We start from the raw sequence: 25092 nt of genomic DNA, 5'->3' as shown, positions 1-25092 counted from the left end.
ATTTTTGTTTCTCGAATAACTTTTTTCAAAGTTCATTCTGTACAAATAGCAAAACTCCTGCTCCATAGTAATTTAAACAGGTAAATGAATTGCTCAAGTAATCAGTTTATGATCACATGCCCAGCTGCACATGACCATGAGGTCGAACACAGGCACCTGCAGTGGATGCATTAGTCCACTAAGCCACCAGACATGGCAACCTGCGGCCATGATCTCAAACACAGGTTTCTGTCAGCTGCCAGCCAATCAGAAACTCACTCGCGCACGTAAGGATACGCGCACGTACGCGTACCGTACGTGTACCGTACGCATATGGTGCGCGTACGGTGAGCGCATATAGATATATAATTTGCTCGAATTCAATTTTCTCAACAACTACTGGAGGGATTTTCACCAAATATAGAAAAGGTACTACTGCATACCTGTCCCTACCTTTTTGCCAAGTTTGGTGTAATTCCGTTCAGCCGTTCGGGCTGTAGCCGTGTCTAAAGGTCCCATGGAAAATGCCATTTGAAACATTTCAAATTCAATTTTCTCAAGAACTACTGGAGGAATTTTTACCAAACATAGCAAAGACACATCTGCATACCAGGCCCTAACATTTTGCCAAGTTTGGTGCAATTCCATTCAGCCGTTCGGGCTGTAGCCGTGTCTAAAGGTCCCTATAAAAATTAACATGGGGAAAACACGTTTTGGGACCCCCCTTTTGTCTCGGACCCCACTTGACAAACCCCCCCGAAACTTTCAGGGAAGGAGCGGAGCAGAGCGAAGCAATTTTAAGGAAAATTTCACGCAGATTCCTCAATCGGCGCCAAAGTTATTCCCAATAGAATGTTGGGGATTTCCAATGGTAACTAGGTCCTAACTATATATTGCAGATATTTCAAATTATACTGTTTTATAATCTAATTTTATCAACAGGAATATATTTATTTATATATTTATGCCTTTGTCCATATAATATTGCGTATTTTGCACAATTAGGTCTGTATTCTCATTTGATATTCGTACTTAAATATAGACTTCTTTATATCTAATTGTTTACATATTGCAATGTTTGTACATAATTTATTAGCATTTTTGCACAAAAAAGGTTCCCTAGTGGCACTTTTTGAGCGTTTCTTTGCACATTCCAATACTGTGCGTCATTTGCACATCTGGTCATTATACATTCTTTGCACATGTAATAATTAATATGGAATAAAACAGTATTTCAATTACAACTTCGTTTGGTCAATGCATTTATGCTGCTACACTTTTTATACATTCTTTTAAGTGTTTTCAATGTATATAAATTGCTCTAACTGATGTATATAAAAATGTAACTAATATTGGTTTTTATTCTACCTTTGCATTATGCACTTATTTACAAAATCTAGAAATGTTTGGAAGATTTACTCAACTTGTTTTTTACTGAGTAGTGTGTCCTCACTTTCCATTAACACGTGGTTAGAAAAAATGCCTCTGAAAACAACTATGGAATGAGTGCTATTTAAATGATGTTCATTTCATTTACTGACTGTCTGTGAGCAAGGGCGGATGCCCGAAACGCGTCAGATTTGGATACTCATACCTAAATAAAACTCTGTGCCAAAAGAAACGTTGGTCTTGCGTGGTTTTCTCTGTCATCCGTTCGGCGTGTTGAGAGACTGCAGCTGATGGAAATATATATATATATATATATATATATATATATATATATATATATATATATATATATATATATATAATTCACTGAAAAAACCATAGGTTTCACACCAGTTATAGTTAGCTGGAAATTTTACTGATATAAAACCATTGAAATTCCCACGTTATAGTTAGTCGGACTCACTATAACTTGCGCGTACAATGCACTGCTGATGACATCACTCATGACATCACTGATGAGACCATCCAGTGAATGTGTGTCTTTCTGAAAAATAAATTTGTTTTATATATGTATTTGTAAAGGTCGATGGAAGAATAAATGTTTAAATAAGTGTGTAAATGGATGTTTTTTTAAAAAAAATTGGTTGGGTAACTGGCATATTATGTGTATCTTAGTGAATACATATATTAGCGAGTATTGTTTAAATATTTAAATGTTTGTATCAGTGTTTCTCTTTGTGTATAAGTGGCTGCATGGGGTTGGTGACTGACTCACTGTTTGTATGTGTTTTGAAGACAGCATATGTGCAGGACTGTATGGGTGGATGAGTGTATATATGTGTGTGTTAGTGAGTGAATGACTGTCTCACTAGTGTCTTCATTAGTAACGACATATGTTTTAATCTAGTATATGTGAGTATTGATGTATATAAGTGAGTATAGTATATATAGTGAGAGATTGTAGGAGTTCCTGTGTAAATAAGTATGTGTTTCTATAAGTGATTGTTTAAGAGAGTAAGTATGGGTAAGTTTCCTTAGAAGTAAGGTGGCAGTGTGTGTATAAATGTATATGCAAATAAATGGATGTTTAATAGTTTATTTGCATGTGTGAGTATGTGTGTGAGTAACTTTTGGATGATTGCTGATGTGTAACAGGATGTGTAGGTGTATCACTACATATGATGAGTGAGTATATGTATGAGTGACTATATAGAACTGTTGGTGAATGAGTGGATGTGTATATAGATGGTGGAATTACTGAATTGGTTGTTGTTACTGGTTTGGGTATCTCCATTTTTTAGAAAATGTTTGTTTCTATTTTTGAATATGTGTTTCAAGCGTTACATTACACTGAAATTAGGTCTGTCACTCTGTCACAAGGATGGTGTCATCAGTGATGTCATGAGTGATGTCATCAGCAGTGCATTGTACGCGCAAGTTATAGTGAGTCCGACTAACTATAACGTGGGAATTTCAATGGTTTTATATCAGTAAAATTTCCAGCTAACTATAACTGGTGTGAAACCTATGGTTTTTTCAGTGAATTTCATAGGTTTTTTAAATGCTAATTCCTAACTATAACTGGTGTGAAACCTATGGTTTTTTCAGTGAATTTCATAGGTTTTTTTAATGCTAATTCCTTTGTATATCGAGTTTCTAACCTTTTTTTTTTTACAATTTGCTGTTTTTTTTAAGTATTCATTTTTTTTATAATTTTTTTCTTTTGCGCTCTGGGTGCGCGCTCCTGGAAACTTTCAGCTAAGCTCTCCTGTAAGCTTCTCCGAGAGCTCATCTGAAAGCGCACCCAGAGCGCAACTGTCGTTCGTGAAAAAAAAATATGAATGAAAAGTTAATAATAATGCAAAACATTTCGTACCATACAAATAAAATTTGTTTTTTTTAATATTGAAAATGATTATGCATTTCTATTAAAGATTGATGACGTCACTTCAGCGCACAACGTACGTGCCCTCGGAAGCGCCTACGTGCGCGGCTCCTAAACGCACGCAAAAGCGCCTACGATCGCGCCACGTGTGCGCCCCGGAAGCACCTACGATCGCGCCACGTGTGCGCCCCGGAAGCGCCTACGATCGCGCAGCGTAAACGCACCCGGAAGTGCACTCGAGCGCGCAGCGTAAGCGCGTCGGGTCATGTGACCCTAAAATAACACTTTTCATTGGTTGCTAACAGTTTTTTTTTACATAGAATGAAATCCCCACCCATTTCCTTCACTTCTTCTTTCACTTTTGTGACTGAAAGACCTGCCTTTTTTGCTGCTCCTTTTTTCTTGGTTCATCATGGCTGCCAGATCATCCAGCAGTGAAGATGACTTCATTGATGAAGAGCCACCTACCCCAAAGGTGAAGGGACATTTCATCTGGAAATTTTTTAAGTTTCCAGAAGGCCAGAAGAAGGTGAATGCACCAAAAGTAGAGTGCAGGATCTGCAAAAAGGTCCTGTCACGGGGTAACCCCCTAAAAAAATACTCTTTTGGCAACTTCACGATGATTCGCCATGTGGAGACCAGGCACCCCCAGAATTTTGCCCGAGAAAGTGTCAGGGCTCTGGCACAGGAGGTTCCCTCTACATCAACAGGAGGAGCAACTTCTTCTGGAAGAGACCAATCTCAGGGGCAGGTAGCAAACATCCAACCTGCATTCAACCATGGGGTCGTCAGATGCAGATACTGCAATCAACTCCTCACCTATGGGGAGCAAAGTGTCCTGCTCATGGTTCGGGCATTAGAGAACCATCACTGCCCTTCCCACCCCTAATTTTTTTCTTTTCTTTTTGCTCCTGTTGAGCAGTTTCTATTCCCTGTTTTTGTTCCTCTTCAGTTAAAAGAAGAAAACCAAAAGTTCTTTTCAGAACTACCTCCAATTCTCATCAAAGAGCTATAATCTTAAAAAATGAAGAGTAAGTGAAATATAGTGCATTGATAATTGAAAGGAGAATGAGTAAGAAAGAACAGAAAGGTATGAGAGGTGAAAGGAAGTGAAGTAGGAGGACTGAAAGAAGGTGAGTGTTAGAAAAGAAATTTATGACACAGTGAATAAACTGGAGGCCTCATTTCTGAAAAGTGACGCATCGCTACGTGAAAATAGCGATGCGTCACTTATCTGGACGCACTCCTTATGACATTCCACATATGTCATATTTAATATATGACTAATCAATTCGCAAGGAGTTACAGATATGTCAGTATTTCTGACATATCTCTAAACACAAAAGTAACGCATTGCAGGAGTGCGTCACAAAAGTGACGCAACTCCAGTAATGTGTCCTTTCACATGGAAAAAGCACCATGTGAAAGGTTTGCTGAGAAGCAGGCGCAAGATTTTGGCGCAACTGCATCCTAAAAGTGACGCACTGCGTCATTATTAGCAAGCTTTTTGCAAGGAACACCCCCTCTGCATGCATTATACCTGACACTATTTTTTAAAAAGTGACGCATCTAGGTACATGGGTCACTTTTTAAAACTCTGCGCCATATTGTATCTGCATCAGGTATAATGTATGCAGAGGGGGCAATCCCTCGCAAAAAGCTTGGTAATAACAACGTACTGAAATCTATGAGATTTCCCTGCGTCATTTTTTGGATGCTATTGCGTCAAAATTTTGCGCCGGCCTCGCATCACTTTTATGTTTACACATATGTCAGAAATACTGACGTATCTGTAACTCCTTGCAACATGATTCGTCATACATTAAATATGACACAACTGGAATGTCATAAGGACTGTGTACAGAAAAGTGACGCATCACACCAACAGTGTAATAAAATGTGCCTCGTTGCACTATATTTAAAGGATGCAACAGCATCCTAAAAGTGACGCAGTGAAATCTCAAACATTTCACTGCGTCGCTATTACAAAGCTTTTTGTGGGGGAACACCCCCTCTGCATACATTATACCTGACGCTATTTTTAAAAAGTGACGCATCTAGGTACATGGGTCACTTTTTAAAACTCTGCGCCATATTGTATCTGCAACATGATTCGTCATACATTAAATATGACACATCTGGAACGTCATAAGGAGTGCGCACAGAAAAGTGACGCATAACACCAGCAGTGTAATAAAATGTACCTCGTTGCACTATATTTAAAAAGTGACGCATCTAGATAGATGCGTCACTTTTTGAATATTGCATAACAATGCGCATTTTTTTACACCGCTGGTGCGTCACAAAAATTGACGCACAGGAAGCGCAAAACTAACAGCGCAAGGCCTTCATAAATATAGTCCTGGATTTAGGGGGTCAGAGGGGGTCTACTCTTCCCCCTTATGATCCAATCAGCTTCCTGCGCGCAAGTCGCTCGTCGCGCCTGGAGCGCTCTCCCGTGCGCGCACGGGAGAGCGCATATGCCCGCGCAAAACGAAAAAAAATTTTTAATGCCCTGCAGGACCCTATTTTAGTCCCTACATCAAACCTAGGGGGTCAGAGGGGGTCTACTCTTCCCCCTTATGGTCATTTGCCCCTTTTTTTTTCAAACCCCTTCTGTCTCGATTTTACCGAGACACAAGATGGCGGCCGCTCCGCACTGTTTAGAATGTTTACAGACAACTGAGATCCAATCAGCTTCCTGCGCGCAAGTCGCGTGTCGCGCCAGGAGCGCACTCCCGTGCGCGCACGGGAGCGCGGCTATAGATATATATATTTTTTTGAACCTTAATTACTTAAAATCCACTGGAGCACATATCTTGAGACATAGCAAAGGCACATCGGGCTACCAGTCCCTACAATTTTGCCAAGTTTGGTGGAAATCCATTCAGCCGTTCGGGCTAAAAGTGAAATCGACCGCCCTATGGAAATTAACATGGGGAAAACGCGTTTTGGGACCCCCCTTTTATCTCGGCCCCCGCTTGACGAATCCCCCCCAAACTTTCAGGGAAGGACCGGACCGCCATGAGACCATTTTCCTGAAAATTTCAGGCAGATTCGTCAACCGGCGCCAAAGTTATTCAAAATAGAATGTTGAGATTTAACATTGAAAATTATCCTAACTATAACTACCTACTGGCGACCGCCAGTAGGTAATATATATATATATATATATATGTATATATATATATATATATATATATATATATATATATATATATATATATATATATATATATATATATATATATATATATAAAAAAAAAAAACAATTCATAAACATACAATTTTTGAAGTGATTATTTTTCCATAGTACCCTCCTCGATACGCTCCCCGGTGCGCGCACCAGGCGCTTCCCCCGCGAAAATCGAAAAAAAAAAAAAAAAATTTGAGGCCCCGCGGGGCCCTTTAATGGCCCCCATATCAAACCTAGGGGGTCAGGGGGGGTCTACCCTGCCCCCTTATGGTCAATTCCACCCTTTGTTTTTGCCACCTCTTATGACTAGATTTTACCGATAGACAAGATGGCGGCCGCTCCGGACTGTTTAGAATGTTTACAGACAACTGAGAGCCAATCAGCTTTCTGCGCGCAAGTCGCGTGTCGCGCCGGGAGCGCTCACCGGTGCGCGCACCGGAGAGCGCCTATAGATATATATATTTTTTTGAACGTTAATTTCTCAAAATCCACTGAAGCACATATCTTGAGACATAGCAAAGGCACATCGGGCTACCAGTCCCTACAATTTTGCCAAGTTTGGTGGAAATCCATTCAGCCGTTCGAGCTAAAAGTGAAATCGACCGCCCTATGGAAATTAACATGGGGAAAACGCGTTTTGGGACCCCCCTTTTATCTCGGCCCCCGCTTGACGAATCCCCCCCAAACTTTCAGGGAAGGACCGGACCGCCATGAGACCATTTTCCTGAAAATTTCAGGCAGATTCGTCAACCGGCGCCAAAGTTATTCAAAATAGAATGTTGAGATTTAACATTGAAAATTATCCTAACTATAACTACCTACTGGCGACCGCCAGTAGGTAATATATATATATATATATTACCTACTGGCTATCGCCAGTAGGTATATATAGTTAGAATTTTTTCCCTATGGGACTTTTGAAAATTCTATGTCTAATAACTTTGGCGTTTGTGGACGGAATCGGCTGAAATTTTCAGGAAAATGGCACATTTTGTTTCTGAGCAGCCCCTGAAAATTTGGTGGGGTTTCGTCAAGGGGGGGCTGAGAAAAAAGGGGGGACCCAAAACGCGTTTTTCCCATTCATTTTTCCATAGGGCGGTTGGACTCACTTTTAGCTCGAACGGCTGAATGGATTTGCACGAAACTTGGCAAAATTGTAGGGACTGTTAGCCCGATGTGCCTTTGCTAGGTCTCAATATATGTGCTCCAGTAGTTTTTGAGAAATTAACGTTCAAACCAAGATATATATCTGTAACAGCGCTCTGGGCAGCGATCCGGTCCGCTTACTTTTCGCTTATCGGAACTTTGCGCGCAGAAAGCTGATTGGCTCTCCGGTGTCTGTCAACATTCTAAACAGTCCGGAGCGGACGCCATCTTGTCTCTCGGTAGGATCGAGAGAGAAGAAGAGGTGGAAAACGAAGGGGGAATTTAATGAAAGGGGGCAAGGTATCCCCCTCTTGACCCCCTAGGAATGTTGTTGGGGTTATTAAAGGGTCCCGTGGGGAAAATAAAAAAAAAATGATTTTTCACGGTAGAAGCGCGGCCGCGAACTGGTAGCGAAACGGGAATTCGCCATTTTGTGCTTCGTAAATTAAATTACTAGTTATAAGTGGGTGCGGGAGACGTATCCTAATCCCCTATGTTTCCTGAGGGTGGGTGAGGAGGCTGATATATGTTGATACATCTCTTCCAGCGGCTGTGCGTGAGCTTTTTTTTTTTTTTTGCTGCGTGACAGTCCGGAGCGGCCGCCATCTTGTCTTTCGGTAGGATCGAGAGAGAAGAAAAGGTGAAAAACTAAGGGGGAATTTAATGAAAGGGGGCAAGGTATCCCCCTCTTGACCCCCTAGGAATGTTGTTGGGGTTATTAAAGGGTCCCGTGGGGAAAATAAAAAAAAAATGATTTTTCACGGTAGAAGCGCTTCACGGGCCGCGAACTGGGCCGCAAACTGGTAGCGAAACGGGAATTCGCCATTTTGTGCTTCGTTAATTAAAGTACTAGGTATAAGGGGGTGCGGGAGACATATCCTAATCCCCTATGTTTCCTGAGGGTGGCTGAGGAGGCTGATATATGTTGATACATCTCTTCCAGCGGCTGCGCCATCTTGCCTTTTTTCGAATGCCACAATTTTGTCGTGCACGGCAGCCATTTTAGATGCCAGGCTGGTTCCAGGCTATCACCTAACCCTGCGGATGTAGTTTATGGCCCCAGCTGTAGAGAATTCAGACATGCCAATCCTCTTGATTCAGGCGTGTGAGTACTGATTTCAGTGCTAGTCTCCCGCCTCCCGATTTCTGCAAGCAAAAACCCGGGGGCATATTACGAACAACTAGCGATAATTTTTGTCTCTAACTTGTTTAGAGACAAAAATTATCGCCGCACATCGGCGATTTTTATCGCAGATAAACCTTGCTATTATCGCAGAAAAGTCAGCGATATTCATGTATTATCGACCTAATGCTCTTAGCCATGTTATCCACCTCCCATTGGATAACATGGCTAAGAACTGCTCAGGGCAGGTGTTAGATTTTGGAGATATTCGCGCTTAGCGCGAATATCTCCAAAAGTTGGTAATAGAAGGTAGCGATGTTAGGGACTGTTTCCGGTCGCTAGCATCTTGGCACGCCACTTTGCATGTCATTAGTGATAAGTATCACTGACATGCAAAGCGGGGCCCAAGATGGTCGCTATCTCCTTTTAGCTGTCACTAACTGGTGTTAGCGACAGCTTGATAATAGGGAAATAATTTTATCTCCGCTTTCATGGTTTTTAAAGCCAAAAAAGCGGAGATAAACCCCCTTGATAATATGCCCCACGATTCCTTGGGGGTTTCAGCTGACAGGGCTTGGTATTGTGTTACATGGTAATTTTTCCATGAAACGTCAGAGGGTCGATGCAGGGGTTCTAGAAGAGGTGATAAACCATTTAAGCCTCATGAACAAGCGCATGGTCTTTTAAAGATTTGTGAAGTACTCGGGGCGGCGGTGTGTGTGTGCCCTCTTTCAGGAGCGGGCGGGGGGGCACTGCCAGCAACTTGCCAGGTCAGGTAGTGTTCAACACGTGCATCACCCTTTCTCTGCCTGCTATTGCGCTCCATGCTTCGGAAAGGTAAGAAAAAGAACGTGCATTTGAGTTTGAAATGTCCGATCCTGCAGCAGCACACTTCCAAAGCCCACACATGACAATAACCCGATTCAAGGCCCCATTCACCCGTTTTTAAAAAAATAGATAACACTCCAACAAAGTAAGGTTATAAAACTTTATTAACTACTAACTTTAACAAACGGAACAAAAACTAAAAACATTTAAACATTTCTCAACACAAAAAGCAACAATGGTTAGAAGCTGTCTTTTGTGCGAATAGTCCCAAGGCAGCACAACGTGCAGAGTTCTGGACGGCACCCAGGTGATGTCGCCTGGGTGCCGCACTGGTTTAGGGATCCTACAATGCTGCTCCGAAAATTGGCGTGGGGCGTCCCGGGTGGGGCGGGGGGAGGCCTCGTCAGTAGCGGTCTGTTGTGCGAATAGTCCCAAGGCAGCACAACGTGCAGAGTTCTGGACGGCACCCAGGTGATGTCGCCTGGGTGCCGCACTGGTTTAGGGATCCTACAATGCAGCACAGAAAAACAGCGTGGGGCGTCCCGGGTGGTGCGGGGGGAGGCCTCGTCAGTAGCGGTCTGTGTCCAGTGTCACATGGCTGACACAACATGTACGACAGGCACCCAGGTGATGTCCAGTAAACTGCCGCACTGGTTTTGGTATCCTACAATGCTGCTCCGAAAATTGGCGTGCGGCGGCTCGGGGGGGGGGGCGTGGGGGAGCCGGCGTGAACGGGCCTCCCCAGGTGGCGGCCATCTAGCTGAGTTGCGCTCGCTCTTGCGGCCACAGCGTCTCGCTCACCATGTTGTTGAGTTGCTCCCACTCTTGCAGTGCAGCGATAGGCGGCTGCCACATGGCTCTTAAAATGGCGGACAGCTCCTCGGTTTTAGGCCTGGTCCACTGAAATGGCCCTGGGACACTTTGGAACTCGGACGCTTGCCTGCTAGGGCTTGGGCTCCATTCTCGAAAAGCGTCCGCTCAGCCGTGAAGATTGTATAAAAGTCTTGGGGCCCCCGACTCCCGCAGGCTTCCGGTGGGGAGCGGCTGCCATGATTGCTCGCGGAATGACCACGACGGAGCCACGAGATGGTGGTGCTCTCATGCTGACGCCAGCTTCAGTCTGAATGATCCAGAAACAAGGTGGGGCTTTCATCGTTTGGGAAAAAAAAATGTTCTAAACCAATGAAAAGTGTTATTTTTAGGTCATATGACCAAGCCTTCCATCTTTAGGAAACCAAAAGTAAAATGAACCAATGAAAAGTTTTATAAACAAGTCACATGACCTGTTATGCGACATAGGGCTACAAAAAGCGTAGAAAATCCGTTGGCACGTGAGGCGGCGTCAGTAGCGGACTGATGTGCGAATAGGCCGAAGGCAGCACAACGCGCCGAGATCCGGATGGCACCGAGGTGGTGTCCAGCAAATTGCCGCACTGGTGTGGCCATCCTACAATGCTGCGCCGAAAGACGGCGTGTCCAGCTGAATTGCGGTCACTGTTGCGGTACAGTGACTCGAACGCGCCGAGATCCGGATGGCACCGAGGTGGTGTCCAGCAAATTGTCGCACTGGTGTGGCCATCCTACAATGCTGCGCCGAAAGACGGCGTGTCCAGCTGAATTGCGGTCACTGTTGCGGTACAGTGACTCGAACGCGCCGAGATCCGGATGGCGCCGAGGTGGTGTCCAGCAAATTGCCGTACTGGTGTGGCCATCCTACAATGCTGCGCCGAAAGACGGCGTGTTCAGCTGAGTTCCGGTCACTCTTCCGGCACAGTGACTCGAACGCGCTGAGATCCGGATGGCACCGAGGTGGTGTCCAGCAAGTGGCTGCACTGGTGTGGCCATCCTACAATGCTGCGCCGAAAGTCGGCGTGGGGTGCCCCGTTGGCTTATGAGGTGATGTCAGTAGTGGACTGATGTGTGAATAGGTCGGAACCAGCACAAGGCGCCAAGATCCGAATGGCAAGTCCTGGATGTTGAGTGCCTCAGTTGAGATTTCTGAGCAGTGCTTGTAGGACTGTCTGAAGCTTATTTGCACCTGCTGCAGCTTCACTAGGTCCGGCGGAACTTTTTGCCTTTTCCTTTCTGCTTCTTTTCCTACAATGCGTTTCATCTGAAGACACGACCAGGTACCTGAATGTGTGCAGGGGGACGCTATTGATTGAATGAACGCGCTGAGATCTGGATGGCACCGAGGTGGTGTCCAGCAAATTGCCGCACTGGTGTGGCCATCCTACAATGCTGCGCCGAAAGTCGGCGTGGGGTGCCCCGTTGGTTTATGAGGTGATGTCAGTAGTGGACCGATGTGTGAATAGGTCGGAACCAGCACAAGGCGCCCTGCACTGTTGAGCCTTTTTCAATGCCTGTTTTTTGTTGTTTCCCCTCCATCAAAAACAAAACAAAAATACAAGGCGCCAAGATCCGAATGGCAAGTCCTGGATGTTGAGTGCCTCAGTTGAGAGTTCTGAGCAGTGCTTGTAAGACTGTCTGAAGCTTATTTGCACCTGCTGCAGCTTCACTAGGTCCGGCGGAACTTTTTTCCTTTTCCTTTCTGCTTCTTTTCCTACAATGCGTTTCATCTGAAGACACGACCAGGTCCCTGAATGTGTGCAGGGGGACGCTATTGATTGAATGAAAATGGCGGCTTGACACAAAGCTGACTCAAGCGTTACTGTTGGTGCTATACAGACAAAAATTGGTTTTCAGTTTGTACATTCTTCAGGTTTTTTTTTTCCATCCAAGTCTGATTGAGAGTTTGTAGAAAAATGGCTTCAGATTTTCCACATACTACTCTTCAACATTCTTCCTAAATGTAACAATGTGAAACTCACTAGGAGAACGGCTGTTTCTGTTTCCTTTCAAAATGCTGCCACCAATATTTTCTGAATGGAAGACACCATCTTGTAGCATAAAGGGCCGAAAGGGGTTCTGGTCTGGCCGATGGTTGGTGGAGACATTTTGACTATATCTTGGACCTGCCCGGCCTCGCCCAAAATGGCGCCGGTATAAATGGGACTCGTAACTCTTTGCCCGCAAATGTATATCTAGAAAATGTTATTGTAAGTGGCCCTGTCGTATTTTAATTACAAAATGTACGTCCACCGATTCCGCAACTGTTAGACACCTTTGTTCTTGTCACCTAATGGCCCGCTCGTTACGTTCTTCTACAGTGTAAATGTCTCCTCATCATATACGATTTCAGTTTGCTCCGTGGCCGGCCCACGTGGTTATAGGCCCGTATTTGTATACTGACATTTTCACAATAAAGGTTTTTAAAACAAAACACGGTAGTAGTATTTTCATTTGTAAAGTTTTTACTTTTAGTGACTGTTTTCGAATCAGTAAAAGGCAAGTGAAATAAAGCAGTCCAATTACATGACGGATAAAAGGTATAATATGTAGGAACGCAGTAAAGATAAATGGTCAAGGGCAGTTGTGTTTTTCATGTCTGCAACATAAAGTGATCGATAAGAATCTGATAATCAGGCGTATCGGCGACTAAGACAGCAGGCCGAATCTCTTTTACTCAACGGCTCCGTCATGGAAGGAAGAAACGCCCTTTTTCTCGAAAAAGGAATATATTTTACTTGCAAGACAGTTGTAAATTTTCCGGGAAAGTACATTAGCCTGGAATATTATAACATATGTTTGAAAAAAAAATATTGTTCGAAAATAATAAAAAGCGTAATTTTTAGGTCATATGACCAAGCTTTTCATCATTAAATTAACAAAAGTAAAATGAACCAATAAAAAGTTTTATTAACAAGTCACATGACCTGTTATGCTTACGTTACGCGCTGCGCGCCGCGCCTCGGATCACTTCCGGGTGCGCTAACGCGGCGTGTCATAAAACGCATTACGCGACAACGTAGGTCAAGAATATAGTCTAAATGTCTCCACCAACCAGCGTTCAGAACACAACCCCTTTCAGCAGTCCAAAAAGTTCTGTTAAATGACAACAGAGGGGACAGGCAACAAGAACCATCAGTCAAAGAGGGGAGGGCAAGTTCTTCTCTTCCGGGTCATGTTGGGGCGCTACCGGAACTGATCGAATTGGTAGTCTACAGTGTTTCTGGATGTTTCAGACTAAAGCTGGCGTCAGCATGAGAGCACTACCATCTCGTAGCTCCGTCGTGGCCATTCCACGAGCAATCATGGCAGCCGCTCCCCACCAGAAGCCTGCGGGAGTCGGAGGCCCCCAAGACTTTTGTAGAATCTTCACGGCTGAGGGGACGCTTTTCGAGAATGGGACCCAAGCCCTAGCAGACAAGCGTCCGAGTTCCAAGGTTTCCCAGGGCCATTTTAGTGGACCAGGCCCAAAACCGAAGAGCCTGCCGCCATTTTGAGAGTCCTGTGGCAGCCGCCTATCGCTGCACCGCAAGAGCGGGCGCATCTCAACTACATGGTGAGCGAGACGCTGTAGTCGCAAGAGCGGGCGGAAAACAGCTGAATGGCGGAAGAGGCACAGTGTAGCAAAAGCGGGCGGAATGGCAACTAAAACGATAAAGGGGCGCCCCACTACAGCTTGTCTTCAGGTCAAACGGATTGTGGGACAAGGTCCAGAATTGAAGAGTCATCAAAAGGCAAAAAGTTCCGCCGGACCCCGGGAGCCGGCCGCCTATGTCGGGGGCGATCTCAGGCTACACCAGTGCTATAAGACTTGGGGAGGGTGTCGGAGCCAAGCGTCTTCTCCGAGTCCATGGCCATCACACCGCCCCTCAGGGGCCTCCGTCAAGCTGTTTAGGAAGGTAACATATCACATTGTTTTCTAATGCAGTCAGGTCCACAAACGACACTCACTTACTTTGAGAATAGTGAAGCTGCAGTAGGTGGAAATAAGCTTCAGACAGTGTTACAAGCACTGCTCAGAACTCTTAACTATGGCACCCAACATCCAGATCTTATGCTATTTGAGAATGGTAGTGACATCGAAGCATCTCAGGGACCAAAACCATTAACGTACTTTCACGTATGAAAATCTTACTTGGGGAGGGGGCAGGAGCGAAGCGCCCCCTCCCAGTCAGCGCCACCACACCGTATGTTGAAAATCTGAAGCCATCGTTCTACAAAGTCAACCAAACTTGGATTGAAAAATCTAGAAAAATGTACAAACTGAAAACCAGTTTTGGTCTGCATAGCATCAGTAACAACGCTTGAGTCAGCTTTGTGTCAAGCCGCCATTTTGATTCAACAAAGCACAGGCATTGAAAAAGGCTGAAATTCAGAACTCTAAACTATGGCACCCAACATCCAGGAGCTTGCTATCCGGATTTTGGAGCCTTGTGCTGTTTTCGATCTATTCACACATCGGTCCACTACTGACATCATCTTATAAACCAACGTTATGTAAATAGTTTTTTAATAAAATGTTTTACCCTGTTTCTTTGCTGGTGTGTTGTCTATATTTTTAATATTTGCATAGGGTTTGTCGTTATTTTGTGCGGGATGGGTGATGGAGCCGAGCTGTCTTGCAGCCCTCATGGTGTGGAGCTCAGTTCATCTCACTATTTTCGTATTTCTCAAGAAGGGTTGTTCCTAATATTTCTATTTTAGCGAGGTCAAAAAGAGATCCAATTAGTGGCCTACTGATTTTGCTCGATTACTTTTATTTTTTTACACGATTTTTCACTATCTGCAAAGACTAAACAGAGTATTGCGACTTTGTGCTTGTTTGTAAATAGAGAATGATCCAAAGAGAACCAATTCTAAAACAGTAAATGCTTGGACAACAATCAATCAAATGGAGAGACAAGGAGGCACGACGGATTACAACGGGGGTAAAGGCCTGCGTTAACTACCCTTCAGTATCTGCAAAGAGAGAGTACTACTAAGGCAAAAGAGGGGAGGGGGGGTGGGGGGGCAGCGTTCAAAGCACATCAGCGTGCATAAATACGAAAATGTTTTTATCTATCACGTACTTGACATTTTAAAGCTTTTCATATTTGCTATTAAAAAACCAATGAAATTCACAGAAAAAACCATAGGTTATAGTGGATATATAGTTAGGAATTTGCATTTACAAAACCTTGAAAATTCAATGAAAAAACCATAGGTTATAGGCCATATATAGTTAGGAATTAGCATTTACAAAACCTTATTTTACTCGCATAAAACCATTGAAATTCCATATATAGTTAGCTAACTATAAGCGCTAACTATATATCGCGCACCCGCAATCCACTGCTGATGATGTCACATATTACATCATTCATGACATGGTCAGTGACATCACTGATGACATCACTGATGACATCTCAAATGACATCACTGATGACAACTCAAATGATATCAATGATGACATCTCAAATGACATCACTGATGACATCACTGATGACAACTCAAATGACATCACTGATGACATCTCATTTGTCATCACTGATCACATCACTCATGTGATAATACAATGAACCTCTTCAGACTCTAATATAACCTTACATACCCTCAGTATAAACAGACACTCACAGACTGTCACTCATCCATGGAGTTACTCACACACCTAGTCAGTCATGCAAAGAATCAATCACACCTCCATTTCCTCAACTATACAGTTATACACATCTTACTTATTCAAAGATATAATAACACATATTTACTCTCTTATATAATCCCTGATACAAGCTCACAGTGATCGATACAGCCACTCACACATTCACTGGCTCTTATGTTCAGTTATTTATATATCTCAACTCTCACATGTATTGTGTTTTACATACGTACTTACTTGCACATGTAGCAATGAGAAATCCATTCACTCACCAACACACCCATGCACAGTCAACCGCCCATATAGCTGTTTCCACATGCACTCTTGAACTCATACTCCTAGTGAATCAACTGCTTACACATCTATGCACAGAGTCACGCACCTCCCAGCCACCCACACACACACTCAGCCTCCCATTCAAATACTTGGGCAACCAATCAATAACCCATATGGCCACTCTTATAGCTACTGATCAACACATGCAGCAGCTTACACAACAACAAACATACTGATGCACGAATTAAGACAGTTTAGTCACTAACCCATGTACTCAGTGAGACACATTTAATCACTCACTCATACAGTCAGTCATGCACCTACTAAATTCTTCATCCAGACACTTATACATCCACTCATTCTTCAATATGTGAAACATATTTAAACTTTACAGACACATACAATCACTGGATGTTGTGATCAGTGATGTCATCAGTGATGTCATTTGAGATGTCATCAGTGATGTCATCAGTGATGTCACTGACCATGTCATGAATGATGTAATATGTGACATCATCAGCAGTGGATTGCGGGTGCGTGATATATAGTTAGCGCTTATAGTTAGCTAACTATATATGGAATTTCAATGGTTTTATGCGAGTAAAATAAGGTTTTGTAAATGCTAATTCCTAACTATATATGGCCTATAACCTATGGTTTTTTCATTGAATTTTCAAGGTTTTGTAAATGCAAATTCCTAACTATATATCCACTATAACCTATGGTTTTTTCTGTGAATATATATATATATATATATATATATATTTGCCAGTAGGTAGATATAGTTAGGACCTAGTTTCCATAGGAAATCCGTAACATTCTATTTGGAATAACTTAGGCGCCGGTTGACGAATCTTCGCGAAATTCTTCAAGTAAATGGCCTGCTCTGCTCCGCTCCTTCCATGAAAGTTTGGGGATGATTCGTTATGCGGGGCCCGAGAAAAAAGGGGGGTCCCAAAACATGTTTTTCCCATGCAATTTTCCATAGGGACCTTTAAGTGAACTGCTGAACGGAATTACACCAAATTTGGCAAAAAGGTAGAGTTCGGTTCGCAGATTACAATTTTTGTTAAATGGTGTAAATCCGTTCGGTATTTCCTGATAAAATCAAAAGTAAAATCATAGATATATCTATAGACAAAGTACCGTATGCGTACAGTACGCATAACTTCCTGAGCACGAGCTGCATGCTAATTGGCTGTCAACTGTCTGCCAATACTCCAAACCAGGAAGTGTTGGCAACCATCTTGTGCCTCGGTAGAACCGAGGCACAAGAAAGCAGTAAAAGAAATGCGAAAAACACGCAAAGGGGGCAGGGTAGAAACACCCTGACCCCCTAGGCCTGCTCAGGGGGTGCCACAAGGACCCCCAAGGCCCAAAAAAAATAATATATTTTTTTTAAATCGCGGGATACACGTTGGTACCCCCCGTGAAAAGAAAAGAAACCTGGTCTTATTTTTTTCTAATTAGCCTCTGGGGGGACCAAATCCCAGGGGTTTTATAAAAAAAAGTGTGGGGGATCCACACACTGCCCCAGGGACCACCACCCGCTGGGACAAAGTAAGTATAATAGCGGGGAGCACACGGTCCCCTCGTAGCCCCGGGAGCACCACCCCCCGGGGCTTGCACATGAATGATGGGGGCCTCTAAGGCCCCCGAAGCCCCGGGGACCGCCACCCCCGGGGCTTTATTATGGAGTATGCAGGGGGCCCACGGCCCCCTCGCAGCCCCGGGGACAGCCACCACCCGGGGCTTCTTTTTTTTTAATTTAAATAAAACCTGAGTGGGGGGACTCAACCCCCACACGCTCCAGGGACAGCCACCTCCCCGGGGCACTAATGTTTAAATTAGGGGGGTCCGTGACAGCCCCCCCAGCCCCGGGGACCACCAGCCCAGGAGGTTTTAGCTGGTAAACCTCTCTGCAACGCAGCCCCCTGGCGCATACTGGAGGTTCCTGATTGGCTAGTTGGCCCCAGGGCCCCCCAAGATGCAAGGGGACTTAATCCCTTTACTTAGAACATGCTACGGGGTGCCTTTGCACAGTGGTGAAGGTAGGGGGCGGGGCTTGAGGTGATGTGAGTGAAAACATGCCCTTTGGCACATTTTAAGTTGGGGAATTAATTCCTCTTCAATCCAGAGGTACCCTAGGGGGCAACTAGTGCAACAGGTATCCCCAGTAAGCGCCACGGAGCTGCTTTGCAGAGTGTTGTAAAAAGGGTGCCCTCTGAACACCTCTCGGTAACACAGCTCCCTGGCACATACTTGAGGTACCTGGTGGGCTAGTTGGCTCACAGTGGACCTCAGGATTGAAGAGGAATTAATTCACCAACCTAAAACGCGCCACAGGGTGCGTTTGCACACATGTTACCTCAGGCCCCGCCCCCTTCCTTCACTATTGAGCAAAATATTCCTCTAAAATCCGCCAAACTACGAATTCCGATTTACTCACCTGCTATCACGAAAGACGTCAGTGCTGCATCTTTGAGCGCAGTACGGACCCTGGAAAGTAAATCTAAGCGTACTTACCAGTAACTTGTATTTCCTCCCATAGGAATTTATTGTTTAGTTTTCACCCGAAAAGTTTCTATGTGTCTATTTTTGAAACGTAAAAATATTCCTCTAAATTCAGCCGAACTACGAATTCCGATTTACTCACCTTTTATCAGGAAAGACCTTAGTGCTGCATCTTTCAGCCCACTACTGATCCTGAAAAGTAATTCTAACCATACTTACAGTAACTTGAATTTCCTTCCATAGGCTAACATTGACTGGTTTCACTTGGAAATTTTTCTAAGTGTGGAGTTTTGGAACTTTAAAAAATTCCTCTAAAATCAGCCGAACTACGAATTCCGATTTACTTAAAAACCTAGATTTCACACATGTTATAGTTAGCTGGACATTTCACTCATACAAAACCATTGAAATTCCCCCGTTATAGTTAGTTCAGCTAACTATAACTCGCGCGCCCGCAATGCACTGCTGATGACGTCACATATTACATCACTCATGAGATTTGGAATAATCCACTTCTAGCATAGGAGGAGCAACTGGGAAGAGCGAGGGGGAGGGTGTAGCAGATTGGAAGAGCGGAGCTGCCGAAAAAGCTGTAGCTGTAGCCAAGCCGCACAGCGCTGCTGCCGAGGAAGTGAAGAAAGTCGGCGGGCAGCGAACGAGAGAGTGGCAAGAGGTGAGAGGCAAGTGGCGGCACTGGTTTCAGTGCAGGACTGACCCCGGGAGACGGACACGCACGCACCACGAGGCAGTGAGTTGAGGTGCTGCGAGGGCGAGATAAGGACGTGTGCGGCAGTGTGGCTCAGTCCTCCCTCAGGCTTTCTTTGCCTCACAAGCCTGGCCCACGGGAAACTGCTGGAATTCCATTAAAAAACGCTGAAACGCTTGGCGCAGCCTCTTTAACCGCTGGAAACTGCTGGATTCGATTAAAAAAACGCTGAATCGCTGAGAGGGCGGAACACACCTGTACTTTTGCTGCAGTCCGGCCACAACTCTCTGCCCTCTGCCGCTGCTCACCTTTCCCGCATTCCCCCTCGCTTTTGGCAACCGTCCCTACGGCACCCGCGAGTAGCGAGCATCGAGAGAAGAGCGAGGGGAGCAGTGTGTGGCGTGGTAAGGCGTCGTGAGCAGGGGATCGGTCTCGAGCGGTCATGAGCGGACCTGAGTAGATCCCCTGGTGAACTTTTGTAAAACGATTGCCACCGTGCTGCAGATCGCTGATTTGCTGCCGAGTGCTGGACCTGATCTGTAATCATACCGACGCCATTGAAACTAGTTTGACGCAGACAGATAGAACCTGACTTGAGCTTGCGTCTGAGCGGGAGTGGAGCCTGGGCCTCTGGGTTGCTGTGGCCAGGAGGCTGCAGGCAGTGCTTGAGAGGTTCTGTAGAAGTTTTGTAGTTAAGAGAGCAAGTCGTGAGAAGCCGGATTTACCCTAGTTGCCGGAACGGCACCCCCAGGTATAATCATCATTTAGAGGCGGTGGTGGAGCAAGTGGAGAGGCGGCTTAGAGGCGACTTAGTGGCTCTTAGGTAACAGCAAAAAGGAAAAAGGAAAAAAGGAAAAATTAAAATTAAAAAAGCTGCAAGTTTGGTGGTAAGAAACCCCCCCACGGCTGTGGTAGTTTGGTGTGTAAACGTGGCTGAGTGCACAGTGCGCCAGGGGAGAAAATCGCTGCTGGAAGCTATACCTACCCCCAAACCTTGTTGCCCCGTTTAGGAGCTAGTTGATGATGAGATCCGGTCATCAACGCGGCGCTCTGCCAAAATTAAAAAAACGCCAGAGATCGGATACATTATCCAAAGCGGGGCCACAGTTAAACTCATATGGAACAAATGAGGACGTTTTAACAAGGGACTGCTTGACCGAGTTGGTTGAGGTGAGCTCATCACCTCTATCTCCCATTACCCCTGGGAAGTCTCAAAAAATTCCAAATATCGACGCTCAGCCGTCGATTAAGAGTTTCTTTTTTAAATACCATCACAGTCATACTCAAAAGCAAAATAGAAATCAAATTAAGAATGGTAATTCCAACGCTGATTGCAGAACTTCATCATTTTCTTCTTCATTATCGCCAACATATTTAAATAGTTCTCAGCCGGGTGAAACCCATGAATTTAAGTCTGACCTGGCAGTAGTAAGGCCCAGTGTTGAGAAGGATTCCCCAGATAGGAACTTAATTTCTGGCCACTCTTTTTCATTGAAAGACCCCAAATTTATCCCGGACCAAGTTAAGGAGTGTGATGTGAACAGCCTCAAGGATAAGAATCCAAAGTCAGTCAAAGACTCCCAAGATGCGGCGCTTAACCTGCCGGTAAACTTATCGGTACATCCTGGAAGGCTGCAGACGCAAGAACAAATTCACTGTTGTATTATCGTGGATGAGCCAATCGTGTTAATTCGGGAGGAGGTCTTGCAAAGTTCAGAAATGGATGATACGAACAAAGAAATTATAGAAAGTGCCAATGCTGTATGCCCAGTAATTGACATCTCTTCAGGATCCAATCACAATGTGAGTGATGTGGCCGTAGTGTTTGAACATAATTCTGTTAAGTTGATCAATGAAGGTGGTGGGGATGATTTAGTATTAAGTCCGATTGATCATCCTACCACATTTGGGGCCGTTCGTCCACCTAATTTGGATCAATCCGGTATAATCTTGGAGAATAGTTTTTGTATTAATAAGTCAATTTTGATTCCTGGTGTGGCTAGTCGGCGCAAAAACATTAAGGTTGATATAAATGAGCAGGACAAATCATTTAACTCTGTAGATTTATCCTTGCTAACAAAATTTGATGGAAATTTTCAGGCAAAACCAGATGTCCTGGAAATTAATGTTAGCTATCCTGAGCATGGAGTATGGAACAGTTTGCTTAATACTATGGATTCTATAACAAACGCCCTTAACTTCCACTCTGACAAGTTAGACATTCAGGTGGACATCTTAAATACTTTAGAAACACACGTTGTAGGAATTGACACAAAGCTTTTGCAACTAACTAAGTTGATTTCTAGAGTTCAAGCGGATAAAGAAAACCAGTTAATCTCTTGCACGTGTGCTCAACTTATTGACAACATTTCTGATCTGTCATCCGTTGTTAGTTCGATGGTCCACGAAGTAAAGTTATTATCTGGTAGGAAAGCCGAGGGGAGTGATGACCTATTAAATACTGGAATTATTGTAAAAAATTCAATAGCTTTAAAAGATTCCCCACTGCGGATTGATAGTAACAAAAATATTGCTTGCCAACCAGAAACTGTTAATATTAGTGGACCTCTAGAGTCTCCCCATTCCCCTAAAACAAAGACAGTTCGTGAGTCAAATAAGAGTTGCTCAATAGTTAGTGTAGCCACAGAAGATAAGGTAGTACCCAAAGTTTTATCAAAAAGGGCAAGGAAAAGGTTAAGAAAAGCTCATAACAAGTCAACCCAGGATAAGAAAATTCCTACTGGGGTAGTAAGCAACAGAGGTTTATTATCCTCGAATTCTGGTCCCTTGGCTCTCTTCCCAATTTTTTATCCTTCAATGGCCCTTGCAGTTAATAAAAAAATTAAACAATATACTAAAGCTGGAAGTAAAGGGCCAAAAGTAGAGCCTAGCTTACACGTGGGGACAAAAATCCAAACACTAGCAATCGGAGAGAATTTAGGAGGTCAAGACAAGCCTATCCAAGAATTATATCATGATACTCAAAACCCTATCAATCAGAATGAGATCACTCCAATCCAAGAATTAGTAGTGCCCAAAGAAAATATACAAAACTATCCAAGGGAGACAGGTTTAGGTTGTTCTTGAGGCGATGGAGAAGTCCTAAAAGGAGGTCAATATATGGTCAAGGATATAACTGTAAACCCAAATACGCATAACAACCAGATTAGTCAGGGAGCACAGTCCTGTGTACAAGACCTGAAACCGCTTTTCGGAAAATTAGGAAATCCTACCCTTTTGCAATTTAACAAGAATGACCAGGTTGAATGTGCTTGTATTCCAGCTCAATCAAAGCCAGAGCAGTTTGAACAATTAAATTTGTCGCAGGGACGGCGCTTATGGTCGACCAAGTGGGGGACTTTCAATATATGTTTCTTTAAGTCTTAACGTTGAACACTATGAGATAGACTTTCAAGTCAAATGGATTCAGTGCATTAAATTAGTAGCTAGTCAATCGTTGATCATTTTAAATGTTTATTTAAGTTAGAAAAAAAAGTTTCGATCAACTCAATTTATCTAGTTATGGGAAACGGTGAAAGTGCTATATTATGATCATAGGGACGCACAGCTGATTATTGTGGAGAAGTGTGGCTCAATGCTTAGAGCAGCAGACCTTGATGCAGAACGCTGGCCAGGGACCAGGGTTCAATTCCTGCCTCGGCGGGTTTCGGGCTTAAATTCCTCTGACCGGATATTCTCGCCTCAGTGCCGATTCTAAGCATGGGTCCCACGCTGCAACTCTGGGCAATAGCTTGCTTAGTCTCCACAAAGGCCCCCTGATACACAAGGGATGCCTGGTTTCACCATGGGATGCCCAGGAGTGGACACCCCACAAGGAAAAGCCAGGAGGGGTTCCCTTGTGGTAGGAGTACAAGCGCCGGGATGCCTCCGGGTCACTGTTCGCGCTATACAAATACGCCACATTTACATTTCTGGGGATTTTAACACTCACCTTGGGCCTCATTTATGACTTTTTGCCGTAGGGAAGCGCAGCAGGCCTTCCCGCTGCGCTTCCCTACGTCAAAAGAAAAGGGCAGAAATGCGCCGTATCTATAAGATACGGCGCATTCCTGTCCTTTTCCCCTGCGCCGGCGCACAATGGGCTGCCTGCCCCAGCACAGGCACCCTTGCACAGTGGTGCAAGGGTGCCTGCATTGCGGGGAAGATTATTTTTGTACAGGAAGGGAAACCTTTCTGTACAAAAATAATCACAAGAGGCTTTTCCTCTTTCCATGTGTGTTGCAGAATGCAGCACACATAGAAAAAGGAAATACGAGGAGAAATAAAGACATTTCTCCCTGTTGCGCCTCCCTTACGCCTCCCTTGGGGAGGCGTAAGCTTTTGGCACTGCTTCAGAGTTACGATTTCTCCTAAATCTGGGGCAGTGTCAAAAGGCCATGGATGTTGCTGGGAACGCCCCCAGCAACACCCATTGCACGCCCCTTTAACGCAGAACACTGCGTTAAAGGGACTGATATTTATCAGGCAGCATTACGCCACAAAAACTGGCGTACTGCTGCCTGATAAATACCACGCAGGCTTCTGCGCCACGGAACTTCATGAAAAGTGAAGTTCCGATGGTGCAAGGGGTCTCATAAATGAGGCCCCTTGTATCTTATAAAAAGCGGGATATTCATTCAGATCTTTTAGCCCAATGGTCCAATTGTGAATTTATTGATAGAGAGTATATTCCAACATTTAATAAAACTGACTGTCTCTCTATAATTGACTATACGATATTGTCAGATAAACTCTCAGAATTAGTTCAAAGTTATGAGGTTGTTCCAAGAATTGAGAGTGACCATAATCCACAAGTTATTACGATTAGTTTACCCTTCGAGTATTTATCAGAAACCAAACTATTAAGAACTGCCCGGCCGCTTTTAATCTAAAAAGGTTAATATGGGGTGAGAAAACAAAGAAAGATATTAGTGATTTTCTCTCATTTTTTATTCTTGATGCCCAGGCCGTTCACTCTGAAGGAACGTCAATGGTTGCTATTTGGCCCACTCTGTGTGACTCCTTATTGAATAAATTCCCTAATAGGGAACCAACTCGAGGTGTAATTCTGATTCCTAAGAACCCGGGTTGGTTTTGCCACCGTTTATTATATTTGAAACAGTCCCTTAACAGAACAATAAGATCATTATACAGAAAAGCCAATGGGACTAATTATTTTTCAATTTCACTTAAGATTAAAGACCTAAAGAGGGGTTACAAGAATGAAATTTGGAGGGCTAAACAATTGTATTATGAAGAAACTTGTTCCAAACTCCACCATGCATGTAAATCGAAGGATCTGCAACTGTTTTGGGGCTTTATTAATAACTTAGAAAATGGAAATTTTAGGAATACAAGTGCCAATATAGATGAACTTAGTTGGATAAATGTTTTTAATATGAAAATAACCCCCTAAGCCAACCTACCTAGGTGTCTGAAAGTCTTGTCCACCAATGTAAAATGGAGCCATTTGAAGGGTGTGACCGCTTTGATATTAAGGATACACCAGACACCATGGATACTGAGTTATGGTCGGTGGACAAAGTAAAAAAAGTTCTTCTTAAAA

Source organism: Lissotriton vulgaris, chromosome 12 (assembly GCF_964263255.1).
Source record: "Lissotriton vulgaris chromosome 12, aLisVul1.2, whole genome shotgun sequence".
NCBI lineage: Eukaryota > Metazoa > Chordata > Amphibia > Caudata > Salamandridae > Lissotriton > Lissotriton vulgaris.
This window is presented reverse-complemented; position numbering follows the sequence as displayed.